Raw genomic sequence first — 21,651 nt, forward strand, 5'->3', positions numbered from 1 at the left:
AGAGTTCACTTCCTCTTCTATCTTTGGGATCCCAGCTGCTGTGGTATGAGGCCAACACTGACCAAGCCTTCTGTGTCTGCAGGGAGCCCTGCCAGCTGGGCCCTCAGGCCTCATGTGGCAACTCCACTGTCTTCTCCCAGGCAGCCTGAGCTGGAATCCTGGCCCAGGCATCCAGTCCACCCCTGTCTGGGTGGAAGGACTGATGCAGGAGGCTCAATTTTATACCCAACCACATCCTGTTCTCAGAAGTCCAGGGACATCACACTCTTGTCCACATGTAATTGTGTTTTCCTCTCAATGACATCTTGAGCTTGGCCTCATTTACTATGTCAAATATTCCTGACCCATGAGCTTAGGGAGAGTGATTAAGACACACCTGGTTTCTGGTCTCCATGTGTGCATAGGGCTGTCAGTCAAAGCCAACCCCCGTGTCCCGGTGAGTTGGGTCCAGAGCACAATGAAGAACCAGTTCTCCCAGGTCCTGGGCTCTGGTTTCTCTCTGCTCTCTGTGAAAGGTGGGAGACCTGCTCTGCAAGGAGGCTTTCCCATCTGCTTTCAAGATAACCTCAGTGGCAGGAACCAGACAGGATTGGCTGACCTCGTACCCACTGTTCTATGGGTGGCTGTTGACCATCCTTGGACCTTGGCGTTCACCCATTCACTGGACTTTTCTGCAGAATCCTTTATTTCCCTTGTCATCTCCATTCTCGGGAAAGAATGGAGATAAAAAGTCTTAGTGCTTCCCCTGACACCAAAAAAAAAAAAAAAAATCCACGAACTTGTCACTTGTCTAAAATGTCTTTTTTTTTTAAAAAAAGGTTGAATTTAAACCCTTCCTGGGGAATTTTCTCAGCCTGCCTTTGCTTCGGGGGGAGGGGATGCTTCTCTCAACTAGAGGCACTGCTGGACTTATTTCTGTATTGAAAGCACGGAGCAAGGCAGGGGTCACACCAGAGCCTGGTCCCTACCATCCGTAGAAATGGGGATAGACCTTTCCTTATGTCATCCTTAAAGGATTTAGGCCTTCAATGGCATTATGGTAATGAAGCCTAGCATTAGGGACAAGGACTAAATCCCTATTGCCTCGGTACCCCAAGCCGCCTTATGACTAGCTTACAGACTGCAAACAGCTAAAGGTGTGTAGCGAACAACTGGATTGCATTTTGGGTCAAGAGGCATCCAGCTGCGTTACAGCCTCGGGTGTTGTGGTGCAAATCAGCTTGTCCCCTTAGCATGGAGGATTTCTATTAGGGCAAGATACCTCCGTGCCTGGAACCAGATACGGGTTGGGTACAAACGTCGGGGGGCAGAGGGGCAGCGTGCCTTCCTTCCCCCGGCAGCATCATGATGTGGAAGCACAAATCTACACCCTGCCCTCTGAGGGCTCTATTCACCTCACATGGCCCCTAGACTAGCATAGATACTGCCCCTCATCTGTCACTGCCATAGCAAGTGTCTGCTGAGCATCTTGGCTCAATTGGCCATCTCGGTCTCTGATGGTCCCAGGACGCCGAGGATGTACACCCGAAGAAGCCGTATTCTGACCTTGGTGTGCTAAGCTTGCTGCTCCATGGTAGCTCTGTGGACCTAACTCTGAGAATATGCGTTGACCTGTGTTCCTTGTGTCTAGTTCGGTGGCACACAGCACGTTCGTGTGTTAGCTCTCAAATGTGTTTGAGGGGACACCTACCCAACCTCAAATCTTGTGTATTCATTCAGCTAAATGTGGTTTTGCTAACCCCAGGGCTGGATTATATATACTCCTGTGAATTTCCCTGAAAATTCATCTTCTATAAAATTCATCTTTAACAAAATTTTCTACTTATGAAAATCATGGTCACGGTGGATGGTCTTTAGGGATGTTAGATGGCTTCTCGTCTAACACACGTGGCTTGAGACTTTTAAAATTACCTTGAACCTGTTGAAATGTGGCTTGCCTTTGGCCTTGAATCTACTAACAATACTGCTTAAAGTGGAGGAGTGGAAGGTTGGTTGTGGTAGGCAGGCCAGATCAAGGTAAACCAAGGCATAGAATGGAGTCCAAGTGGGAAGTGGGCATCATTCAAGCATTTCTGACAGACACTGCCATGTGTCCTCTCGTCTCATACTCGCCATCCCTGGCAAAATGTTAAATGTTTTATAGACTAAACTTATTAAATGTTTCATAGCTATCTTACCAAAATCTTGGTAATTAGATGTGCTCGGGGGTGGGTTATAAAAGTATCATTCAGGGAAACGTATCTTGGGTCTCCAGCTCATCCTGAACCATGTCACTAGCATGTGGTCCAATTCGGTGACCTTCATGAACGGGCTGAGGTGTTGGCACTCTGAGCATTTCTGTTTTCAGCTCTGGGTACGGTACTGCCTAATAACAATTGGCTTGATCAATGGTCTTACCTACAGATAGACGTGAATACATATGCAAATGGTTGGACTCAGTGATAGCTTAGCTGGGAGTAGAAAATTCTGTGGCTGTGATCTCTGCAGCTCATTTCTGGAAGTGAGACCTTATCAATGAACATGTGGGTTCCTGATACCTGGGCACACAGAGGAGCAGGAATAGGAATTCTTTGGGGGACTCCAGTTTTTACACTCTAAAATGCCATTGTCTCAATTGTTCTAAAGCTTTCATCCTCAATGGGGTTTTACGAAGGACATGTAACTGCCACTAATGTGTTCATGTCAGTTGTAGATCCCCCAACACAAGGTCACTCCTTGACCCATGTTTGGCTGAGATCTAACGCTTTAGAAATACTGCCTGTATCTAATAGTGCACATTTCCTACTGGAAATACATACTCCCTCTATTTTGGGACACCAATACGAAGCAGAGTATTTGAAGTTCTTTATGGACAGAAATCATCAGTTGTGGTAACAAGCTCTGAGCGAGGGGGTCATCATATCATTTGCAGTTGAATCACTGGACTTGTCTTGGGTTCAGAGTGTTCATCAAGTGGAATTCGAGACTTCCCCAGTTTGGATTCTGAAGGATCAGAATTCGGTCATCTCTAGTCTCATTTGCTATTGGCTTTCGTTCTTCTGCCTGTGACCTTAATCTGACTGAAATTTTAGGTTGACTTAAGGGACTCTGAAAGCAGAAGTCACGGTTGGCTGTTCATAATCTTTCTTTTTTTCTTACATGAAACTTGATGCATAGCCCTTTCCCAAAAGAAATACCTGCTTTCACTGAGGCAAAGGTAGTATTCTCTCAGAACATAGCCAGCAAAGATCTGGATAAAGCCCTAAAGATGAGTCTTCTCAGGCATTGCTTATATCAAAGTGGCTTAGAATTATTTCTTGGAGGAAAGCCACCAGGAACTCCACCCTAGTCAGTGTTAAGGTCTAAAGTGATATTGCGGCAACTCTGCTTGTTGACTGACTATTCTATGCCAGGGACCTTTTATGTTGGACGTCAAAGTCCACAGGAAAGGAAACGTAAAGGATTTTGTTGAAAGACAAAGTAAAGAGGATCGCCCTCTTAAGATCTACCCTGCGTAGATCATCTTATTCTTTAGAGCAGGACAAGCACCTGACAGTTGCCCTTCTAGACCCAGGAAATAGTCTGTGGTCTTGAGCTGGGGTCAAGACCTTGGTGAGAATGGTTAGCATTCTCTAGAGTAACCCTGGCTGTAGGCCTGTGGGAGGTGGTACTCTGCCCAAGCTGGGAACTAGTCCCAATTCCTCTTGGAGCATCCCAGCAGTGGTGTCTGGATGACTTCCGATTGTGATTGTGGGAAAGGGTGTTGGGCATCCAGAACTGAACAGGGTAAGATAAGCGGGGGTACTTCCTAGGTTGAAGTTTGGCACCAGAGCCTCATGTCTCTGGTCTCATGTCTCATGATGTGAGGACCAGTTATGTTGACAACACAACTTGAAGTTTTGGCACCTGAGCGTCGGGGCCCCTTGGCCTCTGATACCATACAACTCCCATAGAAGCTGGACTGGATGTGGTGGTCTATGCTAGATTCTTGGGTCTCACCATCTTGATGGCCTCAATGCCATTTTCAATTATGGCCCCACAGACATGTTCTGATTTGTTCGAACCTTTCCTTCAAGTGTTCAGAGAATGTAACTTGATGGCTATGTTGGACCTAAACTAAGTCATACCTACTTATGACTGGATGTTATTGTGTGGGTTGGGGGGCAATTATGACTAACAGTTTCCTGTCATTACGTCCATGTCTCTTTGGCAAAAATGTGAAAGGGAGAGAAGGCATGTCATAAAATGGTACATGCTTGTCCTTAATCATGATTAAAAAATAAAACTTGCTTTGGGAATCGATGTGCCAAACTGTCTTGCCAAACTCTCATTGCAACAAATCCTTATGCTTGCAGCAGAATCCCAATGACTTTGGCAGAGTCGGTGAGTCTGACCCTAGACTGGAATCACCAGTCACTTAACTGGACAAGTTGGTTCACACAGGATGGCCGAGGGACACCTGTCCAATGCCCTTGTAAAGATGGCAACAGATCTCAGACCAGATTACAATACTCGGGTGTGATTATAATAGGAGAGCCTTTAGGTGGAGACAGCCTCTGTAGCTCCTAGAAGCATCTCCTGGAGCAGGCAGCCGGGCATCCAGGACCACGCCTAGGATTTCTCCCTGCTGCTTCAGACCAAGAGTTGGGCAAACAATTTTTGCTGCTGAGGTTCTTCCACGAAGAACCATCATTCCTTTTTTCTTTCTTTTTTTTTTTTTTTTTTTGAGGTACCCTCTGGTCTGTCCTTGGGCAATCGGCTCAAATGAAATAGTGACAGTCCTGAGCATCCTGGTCATCGCCATAGACTGACTCGGAATCCGAGGGCTCAGCTGTGAACGTCGAATGTATATTTCTGCCCATTTCTTATCCTTGTTGTGGGAATTCATTCCTCCATGTGGGGTCAGCACTGAAGTCTGGGGGAAAACCTACTTCTTACCTCCTGATCGGAGCTCTAGCTCCCAGTGACCGCAGGTTCGTGGACTTCAAACCTAGTTCCCTCCACATCTTCATCTTGGTACCACTCCCCGGGTCCCTCTGATACATGCTGTGCTCCCCAGAATTTGGGGGTGGGCCAGGAAACCTTCCCCAGCTACTTGGTACAGAAATAGAGGCCAACTCAGCTCAGCCAGTCCCTGAATGAGAAGCAGCATGGAGAACAGGGCTCCAGTTAACAGGGATTTGGGAAAATGGTCTTTGACCTTGGAATGGCTGGCAGATGCCAAGAGAACTGAGTTCTCAGGGTCCCAGCCTGGTTCTCCTGGTCGGATCCATCTTTCCATGAGGAAGGAGCTCTGACATACACTGAGGGAAAGCTGCCCACCCCAGGCAGCAGCATCCAATCCTGACAACTCTGTTAAACGGGGAAAAAATAATGCACTCTCAGGTAAACCACTGAATACTCATTGTGTCACTAAACCTTTAAGTTTTAAATTTCTGTGATCTACAAAGGAATTTAAAACCAAGCATTTCAATTTCGTCTTTGCAGTGGAATCATTCCTGGTCCTTGGTGTTCACCAGACCTAGATTCTTCCGACCCTGATTGTCTGTCCAGTGGAATCGGCAGAGTGGCTCCCACGTAACTCATGGCTGAAAAGGCTGGTGGTGGTTTAGGGACCTGGACTGTGCTCAGAAGCACCTCTTCACTAATGGTAACGAATTACTTGGCATCTTGACGTGTTCAGCTTCTGGAGCGTGTCCTTGCTGGGCCCTCCTCTTCATCTCTTTGTGCACTCGTTTCAGAGGCTCTTGTAATCCTAAGACAAATCTCTAATGTCAAAGGATGAACCTTGGGCCACTTGGGCTGTATGTGTGAACCAGAGGTGACTCAACCTTTGCCTCCTCCAGGCATTGATCCACACCCCCCAACTCCCTCGTACCCTTGAAGCCCACTGGAGAGACCAACTGTTCCATCCCCAGAGCTCGGCTGTGGAGTGAAGCGGTTGCCTCTGGACTTTGCTTGATGGTATGCATCTGTCCACCCTCTGGCCTCCCGCTTCCTTGGGTGGAATGATCCCTACTGGTAAATCCCAAGGGCACTTTGTAGTAACCACTGGATCCCAGAGTCGATGCCAAGGGACCCACTGAGGTGGTATCCCCCACTTATTTCTGGGCAACAAATAAATCTCATAACTTTGTAGAAATGGAGTAGATGAAACTGAAGTTCAGCTTCCTACAGAAAGCCAGCACTTGGGATAAAGCAAGTGTTGATGGGATTAGAGCCTAGAGAGTCTAGATCCATAGTTCAGTGCTGTTTGAGAGCAGAGTTGGCTTTTGTGGGATGAAACATGGAAGTGAAGAGGGAATAAAGAACCTTCCACTCCAGCTAGAAGCCCGGCCATCTGCTGATTCCAAATGGCCCCAGACTGTATCCAGCTCAGACAGAGGTCATACCCCATCCGGGAGCAAGAACCTGTCCAAATAGATGCACCAAGTGAGATTGCCTGTGTGTAGGAAGGAGGCCTAGGGTACCTTCTTCCAAAAAAGCAGATCTCTCAAAAGAACACACCAACATAAAGATTCTCTGCTTAATTACAACTGCAGAGACACATTCACCCTGTGAACACTCCCGAAGCACCTTCTTAAATGTGATAAAAACACTGTGAAACCACTGAAGTGTAAATACTGACCTGCGGGTCCTGCCTGTGATCCTATCACAATATATTTGCTAAAATTAAAATGATCCAGGGCTCATGGTAATCATGGAGCCACAGGAGTAGAAGAGAGGATCAGTCCACACATGCCACCTCATGCCACTGACACATGGGTTACTTTTTCCCTCTTCCCAAGTTGGCCCACTTGAAGATGCAGAAAGGAATCTTTCTGCCCTGCATAGATAACTTGCCCTCTGCATTCATCCACCAAAACCTCAAAATTCCTACATCTCTTTCCCCTCCAGAAGGGCTGAGGGTGCTGCCCTCTCTTCTGATCCACCTGCCTCCCGGCTACCCAGATGACCGGCTGGGTCCTCAGCTGCTGCATCTGTTGGTGAGGCCATAAATCAGAGGCAGGGTCAGGCCTGGTCAGCTTGCTGATGGAATTAGAGTAACGAATGGGGAGTGGGGTGTTTAAATTAGTCTTGGCTCTGGAGCTGAAGGAGGAAGGCTGGCACTTAACTTCTTGATAAACTCGGCACCAACACATCCTGGGTCAGCAATTATGGTTTAAACATCCCTTAGAAGGGCTCGAGGTGGAACCTCCCTGAGAAACTGTGTCCACCTCAGTAGCACTGCCATGACTGAGAGGTGGGTGAGATCTGAAAGCCGGAGAGGGACAGCTGCAGATGACATAAGGTACCTGCCAGTGCAGAGCCCTGCCTCCTCATGTGCCCTGTGCATGAGCTGAGGTACTCTGCAGTGGTCAAGGGGTGAACTGGATGTGGACAGAGGAGACTTGGATTATAATATAAGTCTGAGGATATCTGGGCAAATCCCAGGGGGACACTCCAGAGCAAGGCTCATTTGAGCAATGCCACATTAGGCACAAATGAGCCAGGCCCTATGTCCCTTCTGTGCTCAACCCTAGGCTGGGGTGATCTGGGAAGCTTATGGTGACACTGCAAATGCTATGATAGATCTCAAATGTGCCATAGACGGGTGCAGTCCAACTGTTGAATAGTGACTTTCTCTTTGAATAAAAGCCCAGGACCTGTGGGACAGCCACATGGACATCTTCCTCCCTGCTCCAGAATCCAGGCTCACTGGAGAGAGTGAAGCATCCAGATATGTCCACTTAATCTGCATATCACTCTCGGGAATTTTCTAGGTCAGTAAACTTGGCGGGAGTGCCTTTTCTGTGATCCTCTGGGCAGTCAGAGCACAAGGGGACTTGAATGGCCTATTCCATGCGTGGGCCCATCCCCCTGTAGACTTTAGCAGAAGGGCTGGAAGCTGTGCATCCCTCCAGTCTTCATGTCTCCAGGCGTCTGCATTGGATGAAGATCCAAAATCATGGGAGCAAGTGGTTTACCTGATGTGATTCCAGAAAGCAAGAGGACAAAGGGAAGAGGCCACTGGGGGTTGGAAGGCTGCCTTCATGAGTGTCCTACCCCCAGGGCTTCCAGGAGCATGATGAGCTCTGACTCACCACAGGCAAAGTGACAGGGAAGCTCAAATGCTAGAAATGGGCAACTGGAGTGACTGCAGGGAAGGGATAAGGGACATGGGGTGGGAGGTAAATGGGATAGCAGATAATTTTTTAAAAATGGTCTCCAGTTTCCCCAGTTTTCCCAAACTGCATGAAGATCCATCCCTTACTGCTTGGAAGTGAATCCATCATTTGCCTTCTTCATTTGATAAAACATGGCATAAATGAGTCTTCCAAGGCTGGGCCCAAAGGTATCGGGTTGGATCTCCACTGCCTATCTTTAGACACTTGGTCTTGGAAACCCTCCACCATGTTGTGAGGAAGCCCAAGCTCCCCTGTGGAGAAGCAATCTGGAAAGAAACCCCTAGTCCTTGCTAGCTCCACCCACATGGCTGGCAAGTCCTTGCAGATAACAAATCCATGTCAAGAATGCTGTCCTGTCACCCAACTAATGATGGGATGAGCTGTCTGTTCCTTCTCTGATCCCTGCACATGGGCAGATCCATGGACAAACAGAATGTGGTTGACTTAAGGCAATGTTCAGACAATTGATACAAAGAGCATCCCAGCTTCAAAACCACCAATATAAGGTGTAGAGGACAACATGAACTTTTTTGATAAAGGCTCAGGGAGGTGAAGTTAAAAATTCCTGAGATCACAAAGTGAGTAAGAGAACAACCTTCAGACTCGGATCTGTCTGACCTTAAACCATACTTTCAATGCTACTGTTGACCATCTTCAGGATGTTCTTCCCCAAACTGCAGGGAGGTCACTCAATCCCGTGTTCACACAAATAGTACCCAGGCCTCCCCAGCATGGATCCTTAACTGCCTACAAGACATCAATGACCCCACACTGCTGGGGGCAGATCACCCATTACATCTGTTCAGAACCGAGTAGCAGATACAGGGGTGTGTAGAAAAGCATATGTGCTTTCTAAAAGCTGTGAGTTGGGGGCACTTATCACAACTGCCCTAGATAGATCAGAATGGTTTAGCTTCTGAGCTTTTATTTTCTCAGCTGTAAAATGGGGATAAGGAGCTGGGGGAGTCTATGCTGGAAATCCTGTGGATTTCCACCCTGAGCTTCAATCTTCAGCAACGCCAAAGCTGCCTGCAAGACCAAGTGTCAGAGCAGTGTCCCGTATATGGACACCAAGCCTTCTCGGCTCTAGTGCTCCCCAGTCAAGCATACAAGGGGACCCTTGTGCTGAGTCAGACCACACAGCAGGTCCTCTTTCTCCTCCACAATGAAGTCCCTGTGAACACAGGCATCTTGCCATGTTCCAGATGGCCAGCCTGTTCTCCTGATGCGTCACTGAAAAATCCTCCATGTTTCATGGTCCTGTCCATTAGAAGTCTGTTGCTTGAACAAAGTGGAGGCCTTTGGCTGGAACTGCCACTCGTAATCTGTAGGCTCTGTGCTGAGAAGCCATGTCCACAGGCCGAGGAAATTCCAAAGAATGAAATGGGAAATCACCAAGGGATCTAGGTAATGGCTGGACAGGGGCCGAGGGTGTCCATCCCAGATCCTTGGGTACCTTTGGAGAGATACTGGTGTTCTCCTTAGGCCACTGGGAGGCCAGGATCTCACCATCCTGAGATCCACAGAAAGGTAGAGATACACAAGAATCAGGCACTGACCATTGCCAATGGCTGAGGGTCTGGAGTTGGTCCCAGCTCTGCTGCTTTGTTATGAAACCCAGTCTGATCTGAAAAATGGGAACCAATTTCAGCATTAAGCACTTGTGGGGCCTACTTCATGGTTCCCAGTGCTCAGACCACCAAGCACACAGAAGCCCTGGATCCAGTGTCAAGCCTGCAATACTGGCCTGAAGTTGCTACCATTTCCATGGATGGTGACACTGGGAGTGTTGGGTTTTCTCAGGGGACTGGCATCAAGGCAGAGGCTACAAGGGCTTCCCTGGGCTCAACCCCCTGGGGAAGGAGGCGGGAGTGCCGCTGCCACACAGGCCCAGTGAAGGACCCCATAGGGAGCTCTGGAACTGGCAGGTCCCTTCAAAAGCATCAATATGGCCTTCCCAGCCCCTCATAATGACGTGGCTGTGCCATTGGTTGGAAACCTGGCGAGAGAGCGTGTGACCTTGGCCTAGGCTGCACCCCACAGATGAGGCAGCCTCAGTAGGACTGACAGCCTGGGCGGCAGATTTAGGGAGATCTGGGTGCAGCATAGGAGAAGTGGGGAGCTGGGGACAGTCTCCTAGAGGTGGCATCTCGGCCGAGTTGGCCAGGTGAGACGGGAGGAGGAGCTCCAGACAGACCTCACAGCTGAGGGGTGGGGAGGGGACGAGGGGAACAGTTGGCCCCACTGACGCCCTCTGACATCCCTGGGGCACACTCACCTGCGTGTGGGCTCACTTCCTCTCCTTAGCTCTTGTAGGAAACTTCCTGAGAAGGTGACATTGAGCTGCTACAGTAGCCCTTGTTACTGTCCATCCCTTACCTTGATTTTTTTTGTTTCCTTGCAAACTCTCTCAATTGGATACCACATCCCAAACCAGATGAGAAGGTCCTTTTCCACTGTGGAAAGGAAACGTCACAAGGGCAGAGACCTCGAGCATCTGCCTCCTGTTGAACGTCCCCAGCGCCCTGAGCAAGATGAGACTTTGACACATTCGGTGACTGTCCTGTGGGTCCAGGTCTTCCAGTCATGGGGGGAGGGCCAGCAGATAGAGTGGAAGATGGCATTGAGTGCTAGGATTCCACGAGGTCTTGGAGTGATAGAAGTTGGAAGGTCAAGTTCCTAGGTCTTGGGAGGTGGGAATTTTGACCTCTGTGGTACATAAGGGGAAAGGACCCCTGAATCCTCAGGAAAAGGAGGCGAGTCTGACACACCCTCGGATGCATGGACAATTGGGGGAAGAGACTGGCACACCAAGGCCTCACTCCAAAGCCTTGGAGACAGACCTGCACTACAGCTAACAAGGTGCATCTGCCCATGGCCAGGCCAGATGGTCCCCTAAGCCATCCCACATGGGCAGCTCTCCTGCCGCCCCAGCAAAGTCTCTCATCAACTTGCCTTGAAGTCGCACCTTCCTGGAGCAGGATACTCTTTTATTGCAAACTCCCCGACTGATTATTCTCAGGACAAAGCCCTTTGATGGTTTTATTGTCCCTAAATTCACACCAGGCTCCAGTAACTTCAGAGCAGGTAGAGAATGCAGAGAGTGGAGGGTTTGGGAAGAGAGCCTCCCAGGATCAAGGCAGGAGATTGGGACTTCTAAATCTGCCCCACCAGACTTCCTCTGAAAACTAGCACATGCAGGAGCAGGTCCATCATCTCTGGCCCAGAAGGCCCACATTAAGTGGATCAAGTGGCCGTCACCTCTGAGAGCCCCTGAGCACACCTGCTCCCCCTGGTTGGTCCACGCAGCTCCCTGATTCCCTGCCTAGTGGCCTAGTTCAGGGACTGAGTGGCTTTCAAGATGGACGCTGATGCGGTTTCATGGTAGGTTCTGAATTTCCCTGTTCATGCTGGGACTGGCTTGGCCAATGTAGTGGCTCGAGGTCTGCTTTGGGAAGTTCCCAGACTGAGTTTGGGTACACGAAGTCCACTCACATCCTGTCTCCTTTCCCGACCCTCTTGTTTCCTGGAATGGACCTCCAAATTACAGGAGGCCATTAGGAACCCTGCTGAGCAGAGGGGCTTTATCCTGTTCAAAACGGATGGCCTGGATATTTCTTACCAAAACTTGTGTACTGACGACCTGCCACCCAAGGATCTGGTGGAAGAGGGGGCCGTTGGGAGGTGTCTAGTCCCATGAGGGTGGGGTGCCCTCAGCCCTCCTGAAGGGACCACTACACCCATGAAAGACCCCAGAGAGCTGCCTGGACCCTCCCAGGGGGGACCCAGCAAGAAGGTCTGAACCAGGAAACGGGCCCTCGCCAGATGCTGAGTCTGCTGCTACCTTGATCTTGACATTTAGAATGAGACTTGTGTAAGCCACCCCGTGTGTGGCCTTTTGTCAGAGTAGCTCAAAAAGACTAATACAGGGACGACTTGATGGGTGGCCCAGAAGAAAGCTCTAAGGAGGGTCCTCCAGGCAAAGAGGAAGCCACAGGGTATCGAACCATCTTTCATGGGTCAGGTGAGGTGGGTGCCTCTGGATGGGGATGTCTAGGGACTTCGGGGTTGTGTGTGCTTCTTGCATGGTATGTGATCGGAGAAAGACCTCAGGTTGACTTTGAGGCTATTAGCATGATGCTCATAGGGACAAGGACTGTCTGAAGGGACAGGTGGACTTGAGTGGGCTGGGAGGATGGGAGACGTGCCATGGATTCTAGCTACACACTTCCTAGCTTTGGCCTGGGTCGGCCGATACATGCTGAGGCCCTACTTCGTATCAATGCCTCTCCGAAGCCAATTGCAAGAAGGCACTTGGCAAGAAAGCCCACTGGGCTCCGTGTTTAGTGTGTAGGACAGGAGGAATGTGGGCAGGTTCAGGGTGTTTGAGAGCTTACTGGACATGCTGATGGACAGGATGTGGAAAGAGGGAGACTTCGTAAGGTGGCCATGTCAGATCTTGGTTGGGTCCCTAAGGAAACAAATGCAGAGATGGAGACAGGAAAGAGGCTTGTTGGAGACAATTCCCAAGGATCACTTGGAGACAATTCCCGACTATGTTGAGTGCTACCTCGTCTTGGGAGATCAACAGCGATGAGAGTATTTGCACCACAGAATCTGTCAGATGCTATAACCTGAGCAGGTTAAATGTTGCTGGCATGTCACTGGTGTCTGCAAAAGAGATGGGGGCAGGAGGTGGACCTGGACAGAGAGCCTCTGCCCAGGAAGCAGACCTGATGTTCCCCATGAACTCGGGGTACCTAAGAGCTGAGAGTGCCTCTCTACGGAAGAGTCCTGCACCGGGCAGAAGTGCCACACCATGTTCAGCCTGTGACTTGGGGCTGCCCAGGAAGAGCCCAGCTTAGCCTGAAAGCAGAGATCGACCCTAGAATCTCAGCTAATGGCATTTCTGCAACTAAATAGAAAGATGATTTTTTAAATTTAATTGAAACGTGTACACTGAGGGACAGGCTCAAGCTAAAGCATTTCTCTGGCTTTCTTGTTTTCTGTGATAAGAAAGCAAAATCGACTCTTGGCAATTTTCCAGAAGGCGATACTTTGTTAACAGACTTTTTCATGTGATACAACAGATCTCCTGAACTTGTTCTTATCTGACACTTTGTATTTGACCAACATCCCTCCACCACACCAACCCATTAGGGAACATTCTACCCTGCTTCTGAGTTCAACATTTTTAGGATCTACATGTGAGATCCCTTTGTGAGGGGTCTGGGAGGTTCACCTGACTGCTCTCCAGCATGTGTGCTAAGAAGGGGGTAGCTGTACCCCATCTTCCTGCTCTCCATGGTGGGGGTATGAGGATGAGAGGAATTCATGTCCTCCAAGGGGAGGAGAGAAGGCACAACCACTAGGATTTATAAGATGCCGGGGGTCAATCCCCATCTCCATGGCTTCCCCTCCTATCTAGACCAGATCTGTTTTATTTCTGGCCTGTGCCAGATAGCCCATGTCTCGCTTTCAATGGAGTTCAGCCCGCAGAGACGAGGCAGGACCTAGGGTGGGAGGGAGCGGTGGGACAGCTAGTCTCCAATAGCAGGAGCTTTGCCCTTTCCCAGTCCTCTAGATGCGGTTCCCCAGAGTGACATGGCTCCCTTCATCCCTCAGGTCTCTACTCATATGATCAGATCAGAATGTTTGGGGGCATAGAGTCCATCCAGGGCTCTGCTGACCCTGCTGGGGGCTGCTCCTTCCCTCGGGAGCTGAGGGACACCAGGAACCAGTCACGTCTAGATGTGTACGCGTCCCGGAATGCAAACAGCAGTAGGGCCAGGGGACGTTTGCCAACGGCTTTGCCCCTGTGTGTGTGGCAGGCCATCTGGGCCACTGGGAACCCGATGAGCCCTGGAGGTAAGAGGACCCCCCAGGAGTCTGAGAAGGATGCCAAGCTTTGCAAACGTGCCCACGAAACGTGGCCTGGACCACTAAGCCACTTGGGGGCCTCATCTCAATCCTTAAAGCAGCTGAGTTAGTGATGGACGCTCTGGTCAGATGTCACATGTCAATAGTCGGAGGTGTTGGATCCGGCTGTGCCACCCACAGCTGGGGAGCTTCGACTCAACCTTGCCCCAAGCCTCTGCTCCCGATGGCTACCCGTTGCTGCTCCCCGTCTCACCCTTACGTCCCCATGAAGGGCCTCTGGAAATGGCCGGGGAGCCGAGCCCCTCCCTTCCCCGGGTGTACAGAAGGGGTGGGTTGTCCGATTGGGCAGGGTGCCACCAAGTTCTGCACCTCCTGGTTTTTCTTGTCGGCATAAAGGCTTCTCATGTGGCCGAGACGTGAGATGTGGACTTGGCATCCAAAAAAGTGCAGTCCAGCCGGGAGGTGATGTCCCCAGGGAGTCGGCCCCTCCTGGCATCATCTAACTTTGGTCTTTGGACTTGATAGAAAGGGGGCAACCGGCAGCACTGACGCCCGCTGATTCTATCCAGAGGACTCACGGGCCGCCAGCTGGAAGAAGGGAGTGTCAGGAACAGACACAGGTGGGAATCCCTGCTCGGCCTGTGACCTCAGACAAGTTGCTTCATTTCCCTAAACTCCCATGTAAAGGGGCCTGGGGGTAACAGCCGCCTCACTGGGTAGCTGTGAGGTATGGAGAAAGCAGATCCGGCAGGTCAACCTGTTAGTCATTCTGTAATGTCCACCTGTGATAATCAACTTGGAGGCTCATGTATTTTGACTTGGCTTTGGAGGTTTCCAGTGTGATTGGTGCCTCGTGGGCTTCGTCAGGCTGCCAAGCACCAGGTTTCTCAGCTGGGATGCAAACCTGCCTCGTGGGCAGAGTTCCCTTGGGTTGCTCAAGGTCACTCTTGGGGGGGCTTGGGATGCAAGAGGAACTTTCACACTATGCTGCTTACACTTTTCACTGTGCCGTGAGTGAAAACGGTCCTTTGACTCTGAACACTTGTCAAGAATTGACATAAGCTTGTGAGATCTGGGGGGTCAGAATGCAGTGGTTATTGGAAAGCGAGGATGACTATTGCAGATCAAGCTAACGTAGGATGACTCCACCGCTGGAAATGGGCGCGTGGAGCTTCATGTGTCTTGTAGACCTTTAGTACCCAGAGGATGCTTTTAAAGCTGTCAATCCTTTGGCATCAGACAATCAAATCTTATCTGCAGATTAGACACTCAGGGGTCATAGGAAGGGGGTGGTAAGCCTGTCCCTTTTAGCTTCCTGGGTCGATTCATGGAGAAACAGAGGAGGCTTTGATCAAATCCCAGGTTTATATCTGAGGCACCATGGAAAAAACAGCTGTGTGAAGTCACAACCTGGTTCCAGATCTCGGCCCTGCTGAAGGACAGAAGAGGCTGAATACCTGAGGAACTTTCTGGAAGCAGATTTATTTGCTGCAGCCCACCCGTACAGAGTGTGGCTCATGCCTGAAACATTCTCTGGACAGAGATTCTGGAAATTCTCTGACCTTTATCCCCTGGAGGCAGGGAGGAGGGGCATTCACATAACGGTTTTCTCTGTTCCATTTCCTAGACCAGACACGGGTTTCGCAAGTCTTATGTTTTTTTTTTTTTTTAATCTTTTTGTACAACAAGTTTGAAGACGGTTCTCAATCCATGAGGATGAAATAATCCTATAAATATCATTTAAATATACCAACTTCTATCCAAACGGGGAAACCCACCCATGTCACAACTGCAATACTGCATTGCTCACCTTCTGAACAATCATCTGTCTACCTAGTCTAGTGTCCACTGCTGAGCATATTGCTGTCCACAATAGCCTCCTGTATGCACCTGCTCTCTCTCAGAGCAAGGGGAGGAGATATGCTCCCCTCTGGAGTCGGGGCTGATCCTGGGCCTTGCTTGAATCAACAGGGTATGTGTGTGGGGGGAGAGTGATGTTCTGAGCCCTTAAGAGAACTTGGCAGCTGTGCTTTCTAGAAACCCAGATGCCATGTTGTAAGGAAGCCTCGGCCACTCTGAGGAGGGTCCAGGCAGAGACCCTGCCTTTGAATCACCAGCTAAAAAATAAGCAGGCAAAGGACACTACCTGACAATCTCCTGGGACAGAACAACCACCCGGCAGAACCCCACCCCATGAGAAACACTTGGTCGCTGTTGTCTTCGCCTGCTGTTCTGGTGAGTGTTGTTATGCTCCTCTCACAGGAGGTAAGCTCTGTCACATGAGGGTTTCGTCTGAATTGACCCACTTGTCCCTGAGCCTAGCCTGGTCTACCTGGCCCTCGGTAATGGCTCAGAGATGGTGACAGCCATTCACACGGGTGTGAGGGCCTCTCCACCAAAGTCACAGCCCCCCTGTGGCTTGGAGACTACCTGTGTTCTTGAATTTTGTCTGGAGTTATCTATTTCTAAATAATCGGGGGCAGCAACAGCACTGTAGACCAGGTGACCTGGAACGTCCCCACACCTGACCAGGGTCCCCCCCCTTTCCAAGGGGACTCCATCTTCCCCAAGCTCTGGCTACTGTTCTTTTAGTTGGGAGGTGCATGCTTATACCCACCCTGCAGCAGGAACCCTTCAGCTTCTGCTCAGACATGTAACTATTCTAGCCACATCTGTCCCCTGGGTGGCTGGGCACATGGAGGGTGTTTTGTGTTTCCCCCTTCCCTATAACCTCCAGCCTCGCTCACCAGCTCTGGCCGTGGGCAAGGTGCAAGATGCCCAGCCTCCTGCAGATGTGGCCTCCCTTATCTCCCATGTGTTGGGGCTCTGTTCCAACCCCTCCCCCAGGCTGGGCTAACAGGCTCCTAGTTCACACTTTTCCCAAGGAATGTCCACTTTGGGAAGGGTGGCGGGGCCAGAGAGCAGCCACTTCCTTTGACAAATGCCACTGCTGACAGCTGGACACTGTTTTACAAACCCCGTCCCCCACAGAGCCCCGGGGGGCACTGGGTATAGCAGGAAGATGTGGCCATTCTCCAAGGATGGAAACCCGAGTGGGTGTGTGCGGGCGGACTCTGCCCAGAGGACAGTGCATTCCAGGCTTGATGGCCATGGTGGGGTCACGCCTCCGTGGCCTGGGGTACCCTCAGGAAGGCTAGCACACCTCTCTGAACTTCAATTTCCTCCTCCATAAAGTAGAGGTAAATATCTTGCTGTCTGTCTTGCTAATTCTCCTCAATGGATCACCACGCTCTGTTCACAACAGCCCACATTTTTCTGTAGGTCAGACCATGAGCGTTGGTTAGCCAAGCCTCTGGAACAGGGTCTCATGAGGCTGGACTCAAGGTGCCAGCTGGGGGCTCATCATAAGTTTCCCCTATGACAGGAGCGGTGGTGCACGCCTGTAATCTCAACCGCTCAGGAAGCTGAGGCAGGAGGATCATAAGTTCAAAGCCAGCCTCAAGAAAAAGGAGTCCCTAAGCAACTCACTGCGACCCTGTCTCTAAATAAGATACAAAATAGGGCCAGGGTTGTGGTTTAGTGGTCGAGTGCCACTGAGTTCAATTCCCAGTACCCTCTTAAAAAAAAAAAAAAAAAAACCCTTGTGCATAACTGGTCCAAGCTCCTGAGGTGACTGGCAGGATTGTCTCTCCAGGTTTTAAACTGGGAACATTAAGTTCCCCACTGACTGCTGGGTGGAGGCTGCCTTTGGGTCCTTGATACATGAATGTCGCCAACATGACCAGGTTCTTCAAAGCCATCAAGGGGGAGAGTCTGCGGGCAAACAGACATCATTGTCGTCATCTGTAATGTAGTCGTACCCAATCTCTTGGCCATGTGCTGTTGGTGAGAAGTAAATCTCAGGTCCTACTCTACTCAACAAGGAAAGAACTTACAAGGACATGAGTGCCACTCGGACCTTCTTGAAGCCTGTTCACCACACTCCTCGGCTCCTTCATTTGGCCTCCAAATTGAGCAAGTACATTGTGGGAGGAAAGCATCCTGTCAAGCCTGGGTTTTGTTTTAATTCTAACATTGGGGTCTCTGCAGGAATCGGGGCACACCTGTTTAGTTGATCGGAGCACAAAGTGACAAGTATTGGAGAGAAGTGCTCTTGGAGGTTTGGTTTATAAATGCGCTCAGCTACTCGGGAGGCTGAGGTTGGAGGACAGCAAGTTCAAGGCCAGCCTCAGCAACTTGGACCCTGCATCCAAAATGTCAGTCAAGGCACAGGTAACCCTGCCATCTACTTGGTACACAGTGATACTCAGTCCTGGATGTTCAACAAGAATGTCTTTATATTTGCAGTGGATGATTCTTTTTTTTTTTTCCTAAAGTCAAATTTTTATTTCAAAGCTTCCTTTTATGGATTCCTCAGTTCTTGTCAAAAACCAACTGAGAACAAAATAGTCCAAGTTCATTCATTCAATGAACATTCTACCATCTTGTTATGATGGGTACCCAGGTGCATGCTGGGGACACCTGGAGATGAAAATCACTGGTTCCTTTGGGTCTGAATCTGAACCTCAGCTGGCTCCCTTCCCACCACCTGGGCCCCTTCAGTCCTGTTCCTTTCTTCTCCAGCCTAAGCCCCCACCTCTTTTTCAATACAGTGTTGGGGGAAAAGGAAGAGTGTTCTGCAGTGGACCCCGGAAGCTCTCCTGCTCTCCCCACGGAGCGTGCTCCTCCCCCGCCCTGGGCAAGTCATCTGCCACCTCCTCTCTAGGTGGAGCTGGGACTGTCACTCCCCTACTTCAGCAGCTGAAGAGACGACAGGGGAAGCCAAGTAGTGTGTAAGCTGCCTCCTGCGAGGAGCTCGATCAGCCACGGTGGGAGAAGGTGGAATGGCCTGGGAGGAGGGGTCATGGGAGCCGCTGCCCCTGGGTTTTGCAGGACCAAGAGCTCTGGAGGAGGATGGTCGCCATGAGGATCCTGCAGCAGTGTGAACGTCCTGAGGCCACGGGACCATGTTTAACAGGATGGAAGAGTTGAGAACATGGGGTGAGCACTGCATCAAGGACCTCCTTGTGGGGGGCTGTCGGGCTTTGCCGACGCCCATGGCGTGCAGGTCCTTGTGGGCTGAGCCCTTTGCTCCCTGCAGCTGTCCAGCGTCCGTCCATCCCTCCATCCCTGCTCTTGTCCATCTTCCAGGCCAGCAGAGCCTGCTCCTCTGTCAGCTGTGCAGACACTGCCCTCCTCGCCCACTTCTCCCAGCCCACAGACTCCTCTCGGAGCCACCTGCTGCCGCGCCCCTTCCCTCTATGCCCCTCACTTCTGTCCTCCCTCGTCATCCTCCAACTGCGCAAGATGCACGAGAGGGAACAAAGCAAGTGCCCTGGCGGCAGGGAGGAGACTGACCGCAGGAGCTGCCAACCCCTGACTCTGCAGAGCCCAACACGATGCTCCTCAAACCCAGACACGCCTGGGAGCCACTGGGCCAGGGCCTGGCCAAACTGGGGAGTCCAACTCAGGAGGCCCAGGTGGGGCCTGGGATCCTGCACTTCTAGCAGCTCCCAGGTGGTGCTGCTGGCTGGGGACCACACTGAGAAGCCACACCTGGGACACCGCCCAGTTCCCCTCTGCCTGGTCCAAAGGAGGACTTTGGAGGACTCTGAGAAGGGCTTATCTGACAGAGGATCCTGTGGGGGAATTTTGGGGGCCTCTGGAGGGAAGATGGTCATGGCGGGTGGGGTCATCGTGGGTCTCCCCTCCTCGTCCATCTTGGAGAAAGACGCGTATCCTAATGGAGGTTGAGACTCTTTACAAAGAAGCCAAATAACCCGAGTCGGCTTCCCCCCACCCAGGGGTAGAGCTCAGTCTCCCCTTCTCTCGCTCCCTGAAAACTTAAAAATGGGTGGTGGCAACCACTTTCTTCCTGTGAGGGCAGGTGACTGACGGTCATCGCCCCCATCTTCCCGGTAACCCATTGCCCCTGTCTCATGAGTGAACATCACGTCAACCCCAACAGAAGAGCCTCCTGCAAAACCCCTGACCAAGGGACATGACTAAGTACCATGTGGGTGGTTGTGGTCTGGATCTGGATTGTCCCCCAGTGTGTTATGGGCTTTTTCCCCAGGGAACTGTAGGAGGTGGAACCTGGCTGGAGGGCGTGGGCCTTGGGAGTATGCCTTGGGGGACTGTATCTTGTCCCTGCCCCTCTCTGCTTGCTGGCTGCCATGAGCTAAGAAGCTCTGCTCCACCCTGCTGCTCTGCCAGGATGATCTGCCTCACCACGAACCCGCAGCCATGAGGTAGTGGACTGTGGACAAAAACCTCAAACTGTGAGCCCAAACATTTTCCTCTAAGCTTTTTCTCAGGTGTTTTGTCATAGCAACGAAAAGCTGACTGACACAGGAGTCCTGGAAGAGACCTTATAACAGCAAAGACAGAACACAGGTGTAAAAAGTGGTGCGTCCAACTGGAGACTGCCATTAACGGGAACATACCATGGTTGGGTCTTGGTTTTGGTGACGGTTCCATGAAAGCTATTAACGTTAGGGGTGAGGGCTATTGAGGACTCCGTTTTGTCTGTAAATCTAAAATACTTACCAAATAAAAAGGAGACTAATTAATTGTGGTTGAGAATATAACTTGGAACAAGAATTGCACAAGGGGCCTCTTGGAGTATGAGATGACAGGAAGGAATTAGCACTGTTTGAAATTCTACTGTCTCCTGCCAACTCTCCTCCAAAATAAGTCCATATAACAAGCAAAATATGGTGGGGAGCAGAAGGAAGGGGTGTGGCAGTCCACCCAGATACCAGGAGGGGGCATGATCTGTAAAGAACTATTAAATGATTATCAATCTGCTTATTGTTGCTCTATGCAGGGAATTCTAAACAGTAATAACTGTGGACCTGAAAATTCAACTTTTAACTGTTGAAAATTGAAACCAACCCAAGTCTCGGTCCCAGTGTTGAACGTTGCTGCTTTAATCAGAATATTTGTCCCTAGAAGAGGAGGTTCATGACCTGATTGTTGAGACTAATGACTCGTCAAGATTCCAAGTCCTCATCTCGGCAATGCCAGAGCAGGGCAGGCACCTGCCTTCTGAATTCCACCCCAAGCCCTCGATCTCTGCCCTTAAACCTGGTGAAGACCCTGCCCTATTTCCTTAGGGGAAGGAGGCACTCTGACCGCAAGTCTAATAACCTCTCTCTCCTGACTTGTAAGGTTTCTCTGCTGGCCCTTCTGAAGGGTCGACAAGGGTAGCGTGAACAGTCAGCCCTCTGGACCTGCGGGTTTCGCATCTGTTGACTCAACCAGCCCCAGATCATAACCATATAGGGGCAAAAATACATACATAGAGACTTCTTCCTTGCAAGTCGCAATCAAATTAATGACTTACTTTATGCCTGACAAAGTCTCCATAATACAAGGGAGGGGAAATGTGGGATCTATGGAAACACTATCCCATTCCATGTAGGACTTGGGCCTCCATGCGGGTCCAGGAAGTGCACATCCCCCACCCCAGAGATCAAGCCACAGCTGCAGAAGCACTATTGCGCGTGTGCAAAGATAAATAAGCACAAAGATGGTCATGCGCAGAAGGGCTAGTGGCAAAGTGTCCAGCAAGGTGGGAGTGGCCAAATAGAACTCCTGAGACTGGGCAGGTGAGCATGCT

Source organism: Spermophilus citellus (assembly GCF_964194105.1).
Source record: "Spermophilus citellus genome assembly, chromosome: 3".
NCBI classification, from domain to species: Eukaryota; Metazoa; Chordata; class Mammalia; order Rodentia; family Sciuridae; genus Spermophilus; species Spermophilus citellus.